This window comes from Xenopus tropicalis, chromosome 1 (genome assembly GCF_000004195.4).
Source record: "Xenopus tropicalis strain Nigerian chromosome 1, UCB_Xtro_10.0, whole genome shotgun sequence".
NCBI classification, from domain to species: domain Eukaryota; kingdom Metazoa; phylum Chordata; class Amphibia; order Anura; family Pipidae; genus Xenopus; species Xenopus tropicalis.
The window spans coordinates 110,794,333-110,800,332 of NC_030677.2; positions in this window are offsets into that span (position 1 = coordinate 110,794,333).

Genomic DNA, 6,000 nt, shown 5'->3' on the forward strand with positions numbered 1-6,000 from the left:
CATAGGCACATTTTTTGCAGCATGCCATCTTCATACAAACACACATATGAAAACTAAAAAGAGGGACACAGTTAACTGGTGTGCTACGCATAACTGCAGTTTTTGTTTTTATCCACACCCCAAATGCCATGGCCATCAAAACAACAAAAACAATTGAAAAAAAAAGCAGGCGTGCCACTAAGATCACTGCAGAAATGGCCAATGAGCGCTCTGTTAACACCATACATGACAGTAAGACCAAAATAAATTGACAGATTACCTAATTTACACTTGCACAAGCAGAGTGCCACACACATTCTGCTTGTCTCTCTCGGCCTTCCTTTGGCTAGCTGAAACACCTGAAATATCAGACGGTTGTGCGTTCAACAGTGGTATGCACACCCATTTTCCCCCCCCATCTTTTAAATTGAGAATTAAACTGCGATCTGGGACTGGGTTTTGTAGTAAAAATGGGGACTGTCCTGCAGAAATCAAGGTGGGTGGTATGCATATGCATCTGGTTTTATTGTATACCAGGCTTCTGTATTCCCTTTCCATGTATTTCCATGCGCATGCGTGTGCCCCAACATGGCTGCCCACATTGGGGGCTTTCTCTCGGTGTGGGTAGCCCAGCAATGGCAGGTACAGTTTTTTTTGTTTTGTTTTTAGAAAAATGATTGTTTCCTCTATCTGGAGCATGGGCTCTATTAGCCCACACCTCTGGTGGGGGGAAACAATATAGGGGTGAAAAATGTCCTTTAGGGCTTCTTAAGGGCTGTGTCTTTTTAAGGGCTCATACTTATGTAACCCTATCCTCACCGCTTCTGGCACTTCTGACAGTGTTACACTCCACGTGTGTGGCACCTACCTGATGGCACGGGACAAACCTTAATCACTCCGCAGTGGTATTGGGAGAGACTGGGTACCTGGTACTTATTAGCGCAGTGCCTCCACCTAGTGGGATCCGGGAGTGCACCTACGGGTGGCCCCACTAGGAACAATAATAATGCATACACAGTACTTGATAAACTAAATAATTTTATCTGAAATAAAGGGGAAACTAATACACATAACACTCCTATCAAAGTGGAAATAAGGGCCTTACTATCTTTGCCAGCGCAAGCTATCTCACTAACTATGTAAAGTCCTTTAGCTCAGTCCACAGGAAACAGTCTATATACTTTAAATCTTCAAGCGCTCCTTTATTACTGTCAGTTTAATTATACTCACTCCAGGGATCTCTGTGGATGCTTCACACAGAACCTTCAGGCGAGTCCAGCACCTACAGACACACAGTGCGACTACTAGCCCCTTTAGGTACTCAGATGGGATTCCCCTGCAGGTGTTTGTTCCTCCAGTCAGGACTCCTCACAGGATCTCTGTCTCTCCAGGTACAGGATCTGCCTTCCCTGTACCAGCCTGTTCCAAAGGCCAGCTTCTCTTTGTGCTGCTCCTCTCTCTGAGCCCACTTGCAGCTTCTGGAGCTCTGGAACTTTCTCCTCCTCTCCCAAGCGTTCCAGCTTCCTTTTCCTTTGTCACTCCCAGGCTGCTTTGCAACTTCCTGCAGCCCTGAGCTTGCTGTTCTGCTTGTTGCTAGGCAGCAGCTCACCACACACAGACACAGTCTCAGTGCCTGATCCCCTACAGGGAACAGCAGCAGGAGGGGGATAAGTGCAGGGACCCAGCACTACCTACCTACACTTACAAGCGTTCCCCTGTGGTACTTTTTCCTGTGTTCCACCCAGCTCCACCTCAGGGGTCCTAGCTGCCTGAGGTGGCTCCCCCCCTTTTAGCTTTTTCGCGTCGGGGGGGGGGGGGGGGGGCGCATTGCTAGTGCAGAGAGCTAGAGAGCTAACTTTTATGGCAGCAGCGCCCCTGGTTCCTCTACAGAGAAGCGTAGGAAGGAGCGCATTCTGTTCTTCCCTAAGTGCCTTTACTCACGGGCTCATGTAAGCATCGAATAAGCGAACGTGTTCGCTGTATTCCACCTGCCTTCTGCGCTTACATGTGTGAGTAGCGACACATAGGGAACAATGGAATGTATTTGTTTTTGTATTGCTCCTGGGTTCAGCACTTACATGCGCCTGTGTGAGTATAGGAAAATAGGCAACAATGGAATGTGTTTGTTTCTGCACTCCCCTGTGGTGGAACGCAGTAGAACCCCAGTACAGAAACAATCACTTGTGAGTCGACAGCCCTCTAGCAACCAGCTGAATATCAATGTCAGGGCTGCAGGAAGTTGCAAAGCTGCCACCACCAAAAGGAAGTGGAAGCTGAAAGCCTGGCAAAGGAAGTCAGGAGGAGAGAGCTCAGGTAGCTGTAGGGTTGCCACCTCTGCTGGCTTTCTTAGCCGGGCAGAGGGCGGGACCGTGACATTATAGGGTGGGGAAGAGGCGGGGCGCGCCATCATGGGGGCGGCAATTGCAGTGTCAGTGTTACTGAGACCTGCACAGTTTTCCTAATGTAGCTTCATGTGAGCCTAGAGAGCTGGAAAGCCCCACCAGAAGTTATCCTTCGGGACAGGGAGGTACAGGAAAGGCAGATACTGTGCTTGGAGAGATAAAGATTCTGTAAAGGAATCCTTTCTGGAGAAACAAATACCTGCAGGGGAGTCCCTACCAGAGAGTCCAAAAGGGCTGGGAGTTGCACTGTGTGTCTGCGAATGCTGGACTCACCTGAAAATTCATTATAGAGCATTAGAAGCCGACTTGGCAGTGAGTATTAACTCTTAATGTGACAGAGTGTAAAAGGAGTGCTTGATGTTTTACAAAGAGTACATTTTTGCATGACTGTTAGTGAGACAGGTTGTGCTCCCAAAGTTAGGTAGTGTGGCTCTTATTGGCATTTTGCTGGGAATGGTTCCTGTGTTAGATTACATTTTCATTTTTGATAAAGAAAAGAATGATTAAGTTTCAATACTAGTCCTAGTAGTGATGTGCGGGCTGGCCCGAAACCATCCACACAACTTTGGCAGGCCGGGAGTGGGTTGGGGCTGAACTGTATCATGTGCCCACCTCCAGAGCTTAGTATTTATAGATTTCCGTCTGCGAGCCCCACCCCTTTTGTGACATCAGAGAGGGGCAGTGTTGACACCGGTTTATATATACAGAGGTTTGACAGGTTACGGGTCAAAAGCGTGAGTTATGGTTGGGGGTGGGTTGACTTTATGTAGCAGGTATCAAGTCTCATCTTACACCACAATGGAATAACTCAAGTTTGTTCTGTGCAAACAGGTGAGCAACACACATAGGGTTGCCATCTGGGGGTAAAATACCTACCATGGCTGGGGCCAGTGTTAGAAATTTACTGACAATGTACTGTATTTGCCGGTAAATTTGTAATAGCTAATCCATCCGCCCCAGCTCACCAATAGTCCTCCACATTCTCCCCTCCCAGCTCCCACAGATTTAGCAAATGGCCTCCCGATTCAGTCCTTGAGGACATGACTAACCGCTGAGGTCACAGGAGACTAGTAGACATTATATCTTGTTCTATCCGTTATTATAGGCTGCTCAATGAGTCACTAGGAACCCTGTGATAGAGTTGATATTTGTGATTTTTAGCTCCCAGTATGCAGTAGGGCTTTCACTCAGAATACAAGATTGTGCTTAGCTTGTGAAGGCTGCTCTGGTTGCCTGAACTATTAGCTGCCTTTTCAGGAAGGCTTCCTATTGCTGGCTGCACCTACTGTTGCTCTGTACCTTGCACTTCTGAATTATGTGCAAAGTACATGGCAGAATTGTAAATGACCCCTATAGCCAGTGTTCTTCCCAGTAAAAAAACTTTGGGAGGGCAAATGGGAAAAAATGCAGTGAGCAAAAAATACAATTATCCACTTCCCCAAGTAATCCACCGCAAAACAGAAATGCTCTTACAGTACACAGTCCTACAGCTTCTGTATCTTATTAGCCTATTCATTTTATTTAGGTGCAGGCTGGAACAGAGCTTCACATTATTTTTAATTTGAAGGTTTACGCCACCTTTAATACTTCAGTTCAAACTGTAATATTATTCTGTCTGCAGCTTCCCCTAAATCTAGGCCATACCTCAATGGAAATCACAAATACTGCACTAAGGTTTTTAATAGGTACAAGTACAAGTAAAGGACTTCTATAACCAATTTCCCTACCTTGTGAATTCCAAGAAGATATTGGGCATAGAGTGAATGGACATGGGTAGGTTGAATTCCAGACAAAAACAGTGAGACAAGATTGTATTCCACTATTACACATTGCAGACTAGATAGAATATTAGAATGTAGATAAGAATAACATTCAGGTCAAGAGGGAGTATATTCATACAAGTTTGTTTTCAAATAGTACACCAGAATGAATGTATCATTAGCCCATAGGGTAAAGCAATGTCGTGTGCTTGCACATGGATAGGAAACTGGCTGAAGCATTGTGTACAGACGGTGGTTTTTATTCAGGGATCCCCAACTTTTCCTACTCGTGAGCCACAGTCAAATGTAAAAAGACTTGGAGAGCAACACAAGCATCATAAAAGTTCATGGAGGTGCCAAATAAGGGCTAAGATTGGCTATTAGGGGCCTCTATGCACACTATCAGCTTACAGGAGGCTTTATTTGGTAGTAAATCTTGTTTTTATTCAACCAAAACTTGCCACCAAGTCAGGAATTCAAAAATAACTACCTGGTTTGGGGGCACTGAGAGCAACATCCAAGGGGTTAGTGAGCAACATGTTGCCCCCGAGTCACTGGTTGGGAATCACTGTTGTTAGTGGTACATTTTCAGCTTAGAGTAGGGCTTTTAATGCAGGGCCACATTGGGGTCACTATTATTTAATATGTTCATTCATGACTTGGGATGCATTGTAAGCACAGTATCTGTGTTTGCCAATGACACAAAACTATACAATCCAATTCATTTTATCCAGAATGTAGCATCCTTGCAAGGATATCTGTACAAACTGGTTAACTGGGCAGCTAAATGGCAGATAAGATTCAATGTTGATAAGCATTTGGGGTTTAAAAATATGCAAGCCCCTTATACCCCACCTAAAGGGGTGGAGCATTTTTTTAAATGGGGGTCACTGACCCCAGTAGCAAAAAAGCTATTGCTCTGTGAGGCTACATTTTTATTGTTATTTTTACTTTTTATAACTTTCTTTTTTGTTTGGGCCCTCTCCTATTCATATACCAATCTCTCATCCAAACCACTCCCTGGTTGCTAAGGTAATATGGACCCTAGCAACCAACTCCAAACTGGAGATCTCCTGAACTGAAAATGAACTAAAAAACTACAAATAATAAAAAATGAAGACCAACTGCAAATTGTCTTAGGATAGCAGGGTAATCCAAACAGTGTACAACCCCTTTAAAGGGAAAAATGATAACTAAGTACATAAGGGGACCATACAATAAACTCTCTCTCATGGTTTTGCACTCGTAGATAATTTCAGCAGACATGGGGGAATCCATTTAGCTTTAGTTGATCCGGGTTTTTCTAGAATTACTATTATACAAAACTGCTAAAAATTAGAATCTGACAATTCGACAGCTAAAACTTGTTAAGATCATGTAGAAGTCAATGGCAGAGGTCTCTTCCCTTCCCTGGGGGATCGTATTTTGCTTCTAACTTTAGAGGTTTTTTTGGATTTTTTATGCTGTTTTTTTTTTGTTTAGCAATTTGAAAAAGTAGAGGTTTCAGTGAGTCAATCTGAAAAAGTCAGAGCTTTTCCTGAATGTACTTTTTCAGTTAAGACTTTTTAGTAAATGTCAGGCATTTGTGGAAATGAGTTTTTTCAAATTTTTAAAAAAGAAAACAATGAGAAAATGTAACATTTTAGTAACTCTGCCCCTAAGGGCTTTGGCACATGGGGAGATTAGTCGCCCGCAACAAATCTCCCTTGTTGCAGGCGACTAATCTCCCCAAAATGCCATCCCACCGGCGAGAATGTAAATCACCGGAGGGATGGCATACGCTGCGCCGCAGTCATTGAAAATACTATGATGATATAAAAGCAGAAGGCTGAGAGCTAAGCAATAAAGGCCCTGGAAAT